Source organism: Anopheles cruzii, chromosome 3, assembly GCF_943734635.1.
Source record: "Anopheles cruzii chromosome 3, idAnoCruzAS_RS32_06, whole genome shotgun sequence".
In the NCBI taxonomy this organism is placed as follows: domain Eukaryota; kingdom Metazoa; phylum Arthropoda; class Insecta; order Diptera; family Culicidae; genus Anopheles; species Anopheles cruzii.
In genome coordinates this window covers 40,156,665-40,169,762 of record NC_069145.1, presented here as the reverse complement: position 1 = coordinate 40,169,762, position 13,098 = coordinate 40,156,665, and positions in this window count along the sequence as shown.

Genomic DNA, 13,098 nt, shown 5'->3' with positions numbered 1-13,098 from the left:
AAGAAAGTTGAAACATAACCAGATTGCCGGACCAGAATCGCCTCGTTATTTTGCATGGATCAACGATTACGGCAAGAACAATAAAGACGGCAGCTTTCTCTTGCCATAGATGGAAGTAAGCCGTTTTCTAGACAATAATGACTAATAATTGTACCACTTCAGTGTACAATTTGTGTACTAAACGAACCAATTAGGATATTCGAGCTGGTGGGGTTACTAATGCATTCTCGTTAGTCTGCGAAGATGCGTAAGTGCATCACCATAGAGAATGATTAATTTCTTTGATTGTTTTTTTAAATATTCCTGAACAGCTTGTGAAAAACCACATACAAACATAAACAGGAAATTATTTAAGACTGTTGTTTTCGATTCTAATTCGATCGGTTTTTGGTTCTGAATATCCACTCTCCAGCTAATTGTAGTAAAGTATAAACAATAATAATTTGTAATAATTAAAAGAAATAAATGTAATAAAAGTAGCAACTCATGAAAATGTCCATCATATAATATGTGTGTCTAAACAACAAATCGTGTGAAACGAATGAACACTACAACATTTTGAAAACAATGTGTTTTTGATTTAATAAACATCCTACTGGCAGCAATACATGAATCTGTTTAAAGTTATGAAAACAAATAGCAAACAAAAGCACAAAAGCAAAATGCCATTTGGTTCGGTGTGTTTTGACATTGACCATAAGTGATATTTAATGGAAAATCCTAGACCTAAGAAAAAAAACATATGTAAAACATTCCATAAATAATTTAAAAAAGTGAAAAACGTAACACAATAATTTACCACAGCATCGTAATTACAGGTTCAATTTTGTCAAATGAGGAGGGCTCGTTAAAATGGTAATATTCCTAGATATAATATATAGATATACAAGGTGCAATTCAAAAATTCCAGGACTTTTATAATTTCCCATCTTCTAGTAGCGCCATCTCTTTGAAATTTGTATCGGTTGTTTGTCTATCCATTAGTAATGTTCTGTCAAATTTTTATGACATTTGGATGTATACAAGCTGAGATATCGCGCCAAATGTGACAGTACATTTATTGTGTCGGTCGAAAAATGAGCATTGAACAAAGAGCCAATATTAAGTTTTGTGTTAAACTTGGTAAAACTTTTACCGAAACTCATCAAATGATGAAACATGTTTATGGTGATGATTGTCTATCTCGTAGCCGTATTCACGAGTGGTTTAAACGTTTTCAAGAGGGACGGGAGGACTTGGAAGACGACGAACGGTCGGGGCGGCCAAGAGATATTGTGAACGAAGAAAACACGGAAATTGTGCGTGAATTCATCAAAAAAGAGCCGAAATCATCGCTTAAATACATGGAATCAGAATTGGGAATATCTGCAGCATCGATTTTTCGTATTTTGACAGAAAATTTGGGCTACCGAAAGGTTTGTGCTCGATTTGTTCCGCACACATTGAAACAACACGAAAAAGACCTCAGAATTCAACATTCAAAAGACATCATTAAAGAGGCCAAAAAGGACCGACACTTTTTGTATTCGATCGTGACTGGTGATGAGACATGGTGTTTTCAATATGATCCCGAAACCAAGCGACAAAGCAGCGAATGGAAGTTGATTGTTCAATGTTGATTTGTTCGAATGTCAATGAGAAGTCAATGTTGATTTGTTTTTACGATTCCAAGGGTATTATTCATAAAGAATTCGTTCCAACAGGCCAAACAGTTAACGCTGTGTTTTATGTAAGTGTTTTGAAGCGTTTGGTATCACGCATTCGACGAATTCGGCCAGAATATCGCGAAGAAGGAAGCTGGCGATTATTGCATGATAATGCACCAGCTCACCGTTCGACACTCACGACAGATTTTTTGACCAAAAATCGCATTTTAAGCATCAATCATTCACCTTATTCGCCTGACATGGCACCGTGCGACTTTTATTTGTTCGGAAAACTTCATTTGGCCATGAAAGGAAAACGCTATATTGACGTTGATGCCATTCAAAAGGCGGCGACCACCATTCTCAACGCTGTACCAAAAGATGGCCTAAAAAAATCATTCGATAATCTTCTTGAACGTGCAAATCGCTGTATTCAATCCGAAGGGGATTATTTTGAAGCCGACCAATAAAATTTTTCAAAAAAAATCAATGGTTTTCGTTTTTTAATAAAAGTCCTGGAATTTTTGAATTGCACCTTGTAGCTCTCCTTCAATGTCGCAAGCCCCCTGTTCGACTTCCACCTCCCCGTCTCCTCCTTCTGCTCCCGCCTTCGCACCTCCACCGCCCCTAGCACTTAAGAACTTAGTATGTAAGCTTGAATTTGTTAAGCCACCGGTGACCAATTTAATAAACGAAATGAAATGAAATAATTTTTAGTAAAAATTTGAAATAATATGACCTTACAAAAATTGGCTATAATGTTTGTGTTAGACTACACGTTATTTCTCGATATTTGTATGTTTTAGAAGCTTAGCCGACAAACTTATAAGACGGCGACAATAAGGATCTTCCCAGACAATTTGCTAATTTTAGCAAAACAAATTTTGCTAATCAAGACAAAAAAAGTTCTTCGAAAAACCATCAAAGTTGTATCCTTGGGAAATTATGAAATAATCCACTAAAACAACAGTTGATTATATCATAAAGAAGCTTGATCAACACTCGTTTCGTGTCAAGTCATTACCTCATTTAAAGATGACACAAGAGAGCAATTACTTTAAATAAATTATAGAACACATATTTGACATCACCTTGTCCCCAAGGTGGTGTTAATGCTCTGTGACCATACACTCAAATGAGGTGCGTTGCTTATAGAGCTGATCTGTTTTCGATACACAGCTGGGACACAGCCCTAATTACTCTGCTGCAAACATTACTCTCGTAAGTACCGTTCCGCAGTCGTTATCGACATCGGGCAGCTACCGAGTCATGTCGCAGGCAGACAACGTCGGGTTTGGCAAATGGAGCCCCCCTCTCCCGCCCCACCAAAACTTCCGGAAGCGCGGAACGGAACGAAGTGTGGTAATTGCGATTGTTCTAACGAGCGCCAGCCCGGACCCGTGCAGTGCGCCGCCAAACTTCTCGCTGCTCGGCTGCTGCTGCTGCTTGACCAGAGTACCGTTCGGCGTAGTGGTACTCTCGCCCTGGCGTTCTGCCCGTGGCTTATCGGTTCCTAGAGCGGCCCCCCGGGAGGGGATCCCGCATTTTCGCATACGCGAGCGGGATATCTGATGTAACAGTACCACCATCACCGCCCCGGATCGCCCAGGATCGCCGTGGTAATCGGCCACCGCCCGCGGATCTGGGCGGCCATGAAGTCATGAAGCGGAATCGAGTGGAGCGAGTGCGCCCGGTGCTGGTCATTAGACGCATTTATCGTTTCCGATTGGCAGCCCCGAAAAGCCCGTCCGAATTACAATTTGGCCACCCTCATACATATTCGATGGGCGCGCCAAAAATCGCGTCGAGCCATCGGGCCACTAATTGCGAGGATAACGAGCGAACGAGAACCACACCTGCAGAGGCTGGAACTTGCCGGGGGCGGTTCTTCCAATTAACCCGACGGACTCGAGAACTGCTCAAGGTGCGTGTTGTGACGCTTTGTGTGGCTTTCTTTCGCTGACCGAACGCTCCTCGAACGGCACGGAACGGCCCGCAATGATGCAATACCGTATTTTATGGCTCTCGGCGATGGCGCTCATCCCCGTGAGCACTTCGACCGCGGCCAACCGATCGTTTGTCAACCCCTGGCCAGATGGCCGCTGCTCGTGAAATGATGTTTTCCTGCCACAAAACGGCGCGTATCACGGCCGTTCCATTTCGGGGCTTTCGCGGCGTTATGTGACCGGTGGACCGGTGGGGGCCCAGACGATGGGCGTCGGCGCGAGAAGGCGTGCGATGCGTTGAGGTTGGGCGATCGAAACCGAAACCCCAGCCTGGGGTGGTCCGAACCGGGCAGGGCGTTGCATAATGCCGAAATCACTGCATGCGAAATATGTCAAGGTCCAAAGGACAGCTGGGCTGTCGAGTAGCCAACCCATTCGGGTATTCCGCATTCCGCCGCCCGCTTGCGTTCCGGTTCCGACGCGAAAGCATACCAAAAGACTTCACGCCAGCGGGAGGCTTTTTTCACAAGCGACGAACCCCGTTTATGTTTCGTTTTAGTTGAATGTTTCTGTGTTGGCCATGGTACCGTGCTGGTGTGTGGAATGTCGTGAAAATGGAATTGCGGACCACGACGACGGAAGTCGTTGTGGCTTCGATTGCGTGTAGCGCGAACATGCGGTAGGCAAAGGGCCGCGCCACTACGACTTTGACGCAGCGCAGCCGCTATTTGCTGCGAAAGTAAGCCACACTACTAGGTTGTTTAGTATATTCGGAGCCTCGATAAGAGGAACACATTTTTATGGTTGGAAAGACACTTTATTATTCAGTATGGCCTTCCTGAACACTTGTTCCAAGGAGACTCCAATTTAAAAATTCCTTCCTTGAAGTGAGAAACTGGAAGGGCTTCAAAATACACTTCCGCAGCTGTCATGACGTCATCAGTTGATGAAAAACGCTTTTCACGCATGATTTTTTATTAATCTGAAAATAGATGGAAGTCGCTAGGGGCCAAATCTGGTAAATACGGTGGATACTCCAACAATTTGAACTCCAATTCAAGGACTTTTGCCACTGCTCAAAATGCTCTTGTGACAGGGTGCGTTGCCCTAATGAAAGAGGTTGTTTTTCTTCTTTAAACCGGGTCTTTTTTCACAAATTTTCACTTTCAGTAGGTCTAAAAGGTTACAACAATAATCTAAATTTATTGTATTATCAATTTACGAGTAATCCGATAACAAAACTCTATTTGCGTCTCAAAAACTGATGCTTACACCATTTTGGGCGATTTCTGGACACGAACTCGCTTCGGAGATGCAAAACCGGGTTCACACCACTTCTTAGCCTATTGTTTTGATTCAGGATCATGGTGATAGACCCAAGCCTCATCCCTAGCGATGATTAAATGCACAAAGTCCACTTTATCCTATCGAAAATACTCTAAATGTTTAAGAGAATGTTGCATTCGAACGCGTTTTTGTTCCATTATTAGCAAATGCGGCACCCATTTTGCAAACAACTTTCTGAAACCCAATGCTTTAGTCAAAATATTGGTTATACTGCTCAGAGAGATGGCTAGGTCTTGTACTAAATCTCTTTCAATGTTTCGACGATTTTCCAATACGATATCTTGTATTTTTTCTACGATTTCTGATGTTGTGTCTGTTTTTTGACGTTTTAAACATGGATTGTCATGAAGGTTAGTACGACCATGTTTAAACTCAGAAACCCCCCTTTCAACTCTCTAATTGAAGGCGAAGAGTCCTTATATACGTTCAACATTCGTTAATAATGTTAATTTGTTTTTAAACCTTTCAACATAAAAAATTAAATCACTGCACGATACTTGATTTTTTCCATTATAAAAAATACTATGACATGTCGACACTAAATAGCTTGTAAAAAAAAATTAAGTGAGCGATTGAAATGAAACTTCACATACGTTCATATGAAGAGTGTACCAAAATCACAACAAAAAATCAGGCTCGTAACAGCGCCCCCTGTTATTGAGGCTCCGAATTAAATGAACAACCTAGTAGCTCGGCGATGAGCAGTTTGCATTTCGAACGACATTTTGTTGATTAATTTACTCATCGTCACGGGAACCCGCCATCGTCGGTCGGTGATAGCCTAGGCCGGTAATTGATGATCTCCGGCAGTTACCAAACTGGACCCTAGCAGGATGCAAACGAGGGAGAGAGGTCCGGCCGGACCAACGTGATTGATAATTGGTCTGCGCAACGAGCAAATAGCTCAAGAAAGCAACTCGTTGACGGGACACTGAAGGATCAGGTCTTCCGGTTGGCCCACGGGTCACGCGGTGAGCGCCCTGTAATTGCCACCGGGCAGCCGACCCGGACCATCCATTTGGGAGGGGGGCGTGTGGTTGGTATATTCGGAGCGCATTTTCTCCCCCGCCGGCTGGCAAGGTTGCGGGCGCCGTAATCGAATTGATTACATTTTGAAGTAAAGCAGGTCAGCTGCCAGGCGGTCCGGATGCGGCAGCGAATTACCAGTCGTAGTCGCCCCGACGGGCGCCGTCTCAAGAGCTTCCCAATTTAAGTCTCGGCTCTCGCCATCGCTCGCGGCGCCGAATTTGCTTAGCAAACGCGAACGCAAAGATTTCTTCGGCGCGCGAGAAATCAACGTGAGGTTGCTCGGCTCACCGAGCACGCTTACGTCAAGCTCGCGGCGCTTTCTCACCACTCACTCGCGGCTCGGCCTCACTCGCTCGCTGTGGAAGCTTTTCTCGCGCCTCGCTCAACCGCGAGTTTCGCGGTTGCGTCAGTCTTCGTCGAGCTCGTGCCGCGATCGGAACCATCGGGGGACCGGACCGTAGTTGAAGGTAGCGTTACGCGCGTGCCGCAACTGCTGCCTGCGTGGCGTCCAAGAGCGCTCGTCCAGGCGCTTGATTGTTTTCCCGCCGAGATCGAGATCCGTCCGGCCCCGCATTTGCATCCGGGGGCAGCAGCCGCTTCGATAGGCGACTAGGGAGGTGATGCACGTCCGATCAACGTCCTGATCAGTGATCAGGGCGCACTCGCGTAGTGATCAAAGTGTGTGTGTGTGCGCGATCGTGTGTAATCATCGAGAGAGTGCGTGTCCACCTCGCGCGGGGGGACATTGACACTCGCGAGACACGTCTGGTGACGGGTTGTTTTTATCCGGCCTGCGTCAGGTTTTTCTTTCGTAAACAATAAACGTCACACTTCGCGCGACACACGCTCGGAAGTTTTGGAATCCAGTGCCGTGTCCGGCCATTGTACGGAACCATTCGGGTGACTTGCGCGCCGGCAAGCGAAAGGAACCCGACTTCATCAACAAACCACTCTGTCACTGTGAAGATCGAAGCAACCATCGAGCGGTGATTCGGTGTTCATCATTCGGGTGGCGTGAAAGTATCGCAGGTTTTTTGTTTTGCGAAGGACAAAGGTAAGCTCGGGCTTTGTATAATTATTGTCTTTTATTAGCGTCACCCACTTGGAGGGAAAAAACTGGAGAAATCTGTCCTGCTGGCTAGTGATTGAATTGACTCCCCATTGTTCAGGCACGATCTGTTTATTGACCTTACTCCTGGTTCGGAGGCTTGCGCCCGAAACGACATTCTGATCGCGCTGATCACGGCCACAGAATGGACCTCCCGCCCCGGGGGGCGGGTTCTATAAAACTTTTTATGACACCAATTTCGTTGAAAGTTTCTGCCCCCCCCCCCAATCAATCTGCGGGCCACTCAGTTTCACTGGCAATCTGGCTCCGATCGCCGGATTGTCTCATTGAATTGCAGATCGTGCGGACGCGCCTCTGAAGTGCCGCTCTTCAGCCCAGCCCGGTACGGTCCGTAAACACCACCAGGTATCGGCCCGGGACCAGAAGAAGTCGGTAGTCAGGATTTTCGCTTTCGTTTCTCTCATGTTACGATCTGATTGCGCTCCAGGACAGACGTGGGACGGACGGGCGCTCGTTTGCCTATCGGCTCATCGCTCACCGGAGGGGATTTTCGCGCTTTTCGCAGTGCCCACGCCTTTTGCTGGTTCGCCGGATCCGGAAACGCCCAACACACTCGGGGGGCGGTTTGCGTGAAAAACCGCGAATCCAGTGCCCGGCCGAGAGAGTGGCAGGCCGGGCAGTTTCACTGCGCGGCTCGTGCCTGCAGGTTCTGCTCTGGAAGCTGCTGCCACCGACGCAGACACCCAAACTAAACTACCACAACCAATTACCGCTAACGAAACGGCGAATTTTAGTCGGTTTCAATCTGCCCGGCTCGGCCTTTTTACTGTGAGCGCGCGGTTCGAAACCGTCAAACTGTTCGGAAACTGACAGCTGAAACCGATCCAGACCAGGCTCTCGCTGTCGGTCCAGGTTGGCCAGTTGTTGGCCGCTGCGCGAAAGGCCGGCTTTCACGAAATCCCGAACTCGAGGCGCGCGAGACGGTCGGCAATTAGTCACAGCCGTTTCCGAAACATTAAAGAGCGAAACATGAACATGCTGGAGCGCAAACACACAGCCACACGCACTAATAGAAAAGTGTTTCATTAGGAAAGTGTCGAAATTCTGGCCTCGGAGCCGATAGACCACACGGGGGGTGGGGGGAAGTTTCGGTGCAGTGACAGCAGCATAACCGGAAACGATCGGTTCCGCTTGTCGACGGAGAAAAATGGAAATTTCGGGTGGTTGTGGTTTTAAATTTATTGATGTGTATTTTCTTCCTATCCAAGGCTCGGGCCACGCTCGATAGTGTCACCGCGACTGGCGTTTGGTTTTTGGTTTTTTGGTGGGGCTACTACTACCAGAAATTAGTGCCAAATGATTTGTTTTCCCACAAAATGGTGGCTCAATTAGCTGCCAAATGGAACCTTCTGGTCGGAGTCGAATAATTGTGCGCCTCGTGTAGTTATATCGCACTTTCCTTTGTCAGCTCGGCCGATTCCGGTCCATGTCGCAATTGAGTGCTATGTTCGAAAGCCTTCTGGCCGGGTGTGAGGGTGCGAAATCGATCCGGAACCGATCTTGCCCCGTGACCTCGGTGATCTCAAGAGTACCACCAATGATCTCATCTCGGCCGCACGGAACGAAAGGTGCGCGTCTGCACCTTTTCTAACGCCTCGTCCATCGATCCATTAGCGCAGCCCAGCGTACACGGCCCCGAATCGATCAGAATGGGCCTTTCTGGTCCATGTTGGCCCCACCAAAACAGGAAATCCGATAAATTAGCTGAAGAAGCGTTTGCTGATGCGCCTGCCCGCTTCGTTTTGTGGGGCAGCGATCTCCGAAGGTGGCAAAAGGCGACTGGCCCAACCATCGATCTGGCGATGTGAAAGATCTGACCGGAAAAAAATGGTTCTATAGCACTATAGCGGAGCCTACTGAGTCGACGGTAATCGATTTCCCAACAACAATCGAGGGGGCAGGCGCTAAAAACATAAGATTCATTACCCCTTTGGTGTTGCTGCTGGCCACTGGGGCGAAGTGTCGATAGCCTAACTGTTGTTGTTCCCCAGCGCCGCCACCAACGAAAAGCAACGGAGAAGAACGGAGCCGATGGTGAGAAATGAGATTGATCGAGAATGATCGTGAAAAATCGTTTTCTTTTCGGGAAGCACCTCTGGCTGGCTGGCTGGGAACTTTGGTTGTTCTTCTGTTTTTTTTTCCTGTGCACCCCAAAGTATACGCCGTATCAACCGGGAAAGCCACACAACATCGTGGGCATTCGTGAGAGTTAATGATCAGCACTAGCGGCTCGGAGGTGTGAGCAAAACCATCGAAATTTCTGAGCCACTAATATCTCTATTTTTGCGGTACGCAACTTTAAAGTTGACCTCAATATTTGCTTTCGGCGATTATTTGGGTTTAGCGTTTTCTGTCCTACTGATACAACAGTGGAACCAGCGTTGCTAGTGATTTGAAGTTTCTGGCCGATGTTTTGGAGGGCCTTAATGGGCCAAACTATTAATACTAAAGTCTATGAGCGTTTGTGGTTATGTTAAAAAAACATGGTGTTATTTGAATGTCATTTTAGTTAAGGTTTTTAATCATGTGAAATTTTTGGTGTTTAGTTTGAATTCTTCATCTGAAGAATTGGAGTTACTGCTGGTTTCTCTTCGTAAATACGTATTCAGACAGCATTTTTGTAGCAAAAATATTAGAAAACTTAGTGAACAGTAGAACTTAGATAATTCAGAGTCAAGTGTCGAACTTACGATGGATTACACCCTTCCAATCTAACCGTATCCGTCATACAACCTTATTTACCACTGCCTTTTACTCTTGCCCAAGAATTTAAGATATCTACTACATTGTTCTGTATTGATCAACGCTTTCCGGACGCGCAAAGATGAGCGATCCATCTACATGGTTTAATTTGGGGAACTGTTAATTGAAGTTTTCTTCGGTAAAGCTGATAGTTCGTAAACGACCATTAAAACTTCCTAAATCTAATGGCTGAGTTCTGCAAGTAGATTCCTTTTATCACGCCGTTGCTTCTTTATAATCTTGAAGCAAACAAATGGGCATCGATTTTTCTACCAACCACCCCAAGGCTCACAAAACAGCAGACCTGCTCCGGGCAGATTGAAACATACGTTCACGTCAGCTGCAGAAAAGGGGCCGAAAGGGGCTTCGTGTTCGGTTGCATCAACCGGCGCCGCCGGCGTTGGGGGATGGTACCTTTTCCCGCCTCCCGCCCAGGGCTCGGGCTGTTAATGAAGCGCAAGTTTGCACATTTTACGATCGCACCGCACAGATTCGGCCCATTAAGCCCCTATTTACACGATTAACGGCACGGAGCGACTTTGCTTGCGCTTGTGACGAACGAAGGCCGCCGAAGGAAGCAGGCTGGCGAAGGAGGCGCGTACGGAAATTGCATTTCCGTTCGCTGTCGGCATCGGCATCGGATCATTGTTTTGTTGAACGATGTTTCGGTTTTTTTTTTTCTAACTTGTTATCGATTCTGGAGGATGTCTAACAGATGTTCACTGCCCGAGCGGATGTTTTCCGGAAAGTGGTGCACCAGCGGGGATCCATTCCGACATATGCTTCTTTGTTGCCGTGCGGCTCGAAGGTAGTCAACTGGGAGGACCACGATCATCAGCAACACCGTCATATGCGGCCCTACATTTGGATCCTGCATGTAAATTACACATTTTCACATTTCAACTTAACTATTATTTATTTGTTCTTCTAAATCTAGAACCAAGAATAGTCTGTCCCAAAAACCGGGCCTTTGTGGACGCAAAAAATTACGCAAACGACGCAAATAACACCTAAATAATAATCTTTGTTGACAGTTTGGGCGTTTGGAAGAAACTCATGATGCACCACAGCACGACAATCAAAGAAAACTATTTCCCTTTTGTTTTTGGTCACAGCAGAATATCCGGTTTTTAAGCCAGGGGATATTGAAACCCGCTACTTTCACGCGCTGGTCATTAGTCAGCAGAGTTGCAGTCAAAAGAGTGCTCCGATTCCTTGTCCTTCGCTTGCCATCGAGCTTTGTTCCACGGAAATAGCCATTTTCCGGTTTGACAGCACACAGCACACGAAAGCAAACTTACATCACCGTGATTCGTACTAAGTGTAAACGATCATTTTGTTGATCGGCCTACCTTTCATTTATCAACCCTTGATACCGATCACACTCGATTACCGCACTTCGGTACGCATGACCATCAATCATACGCGCCCCGCCAACAGCCGGTGACAGTTAGAGAGAGAGTTCGGACACCGGACTGTGCAACTCATTTCGCCCCGAGCATCTTCAGGTCGTTAGCGGACGCGGCACCGAACACGAAACTAATGAAAACACTGACGCACAAAACAAAACTTATGTTGTGCCGCGATGGCTGGGGAGCACCTAAACGCAGTCGCACTCAGCAGGATGCACGTCTAATGCCATCCGTTCTCTGGATCCGTACCACAAATTGGGGAGCAATTTTGCAAGTTTCACCCCTCGCGAGTTTTACAGCTGGACCATACATAATTCACATATTATCGCCTATTTATCGTGCCAATGGTTAAGAAACCCCCCTTAAATGGACCAACTCGTGTGTGAAAAGTTGTGTAACCGCAGTACCGTTTGCTGGGAGCTTTACACTCAAAAATATTGGTTTGATAATTTTGATTCTTCTTCTTCTTATTTGGCTCTACAACCGCTGCGCGGTCTTGGCCTGCACCAGAGACAATGTTAATCTCTGGTGCTCTCTCTAACATTTCATTTTTACGGGCGGGATTGTTAGCCCCGCGCCAACCCCCCTATCACGCCGGTATCGGGAATCGAAACCATGGCCGGTTGAGTGACAACCGATCCCGGGATTCGAAACCCAGGCCAGCTGCGTGACAGCGAAGAGCACTACCGACTGCTCTATCAGCGGGGGATAATTTTGATTAATGACATCCAAATCGGTTGCGAAGCGCTACAGGGAGCCCACAATGGTTAGGCTAACAACTGGTCAACGACACGCGGGAATATCCGAACCATTTTCGCAACCAAGCGTAACCACATGGAATTAAAACGTTCCTTTTAGGCATAACGACTTTAATGAGCTTCCTAACTCCCCTAGAACCGAGCCGAAATATTTATTTTATTCGCTTCCAACGGGTGCGGGTTCGTCGCCTGATTATGGCGCATTGAAGTCTTTTGAACCAGAACGGGTCCGATGCTAAACGGTGATGATTGCGCAGCGATAGGCTGGTCTTTAGGATCGGGTGATGCAAAACAACACTGCTATTGGTATTGAACTCCTATTGTTACTGCTAGCGGTAGTTCCTAAATAGGTTAGGGCCGCAGGAAAAATGCCCAAAACTCCTAAATGGTGCCGTTTCCTGCCGCCTCTTCGATGATCGGTGGCGATCATTATGCAAATATGAAGATCTTGCCCATTTACTCGCATCCCACTGCACCGCAGCCATCCTCGGACTTCGGAGGGGCCCGAGCCCGAAAAATGGAGGGCAGCCCTTGTGCCACTTTGCTCTCAAGACTCGCGGGAAAAAACCTCATTCGGGAGAGGCATCTTAATCCGGCAACACCGAAGGGATCCTCCCGGGGGTGATCATAAAGTGATTTAAAAAATGATCAAGCGCAATCGATTGAAGCGGGGGGGCTCGGCTCGCCTGAAGTGCGCCCCGGAGTGTGCTGTAGTGGCCGAAAAAATGGTGTTAGCATGCTGGCGAACAAATTGGAACACGCGCAAGTGTACCTGTCGATGGGAATCGAACGCCTTTCTCCCACCGGCACCGACACACATGTTCTGCGCGCGTCCGGGCGGCAAAGTAGCTTGAACGGAACCATTGTTGGAAAGGCCATTTTTCTCCGCCTTCCCCCCCGGGCGGGGTGCCAAACAATCAGCGCCATCGATTGGGTTGAACATCTTAACCAACACCGACGTTCCGGCGAGTGCCGTTTTCGGCGAGTTATTAGAAGAGCGGTTTTGTGGCTTTTTGCAACGTTTTTTTGAGCCGACCGAATGCCGATCCGCGGGAAGCACGCCTCGGAAGTAGGCCAAACGATTTATTT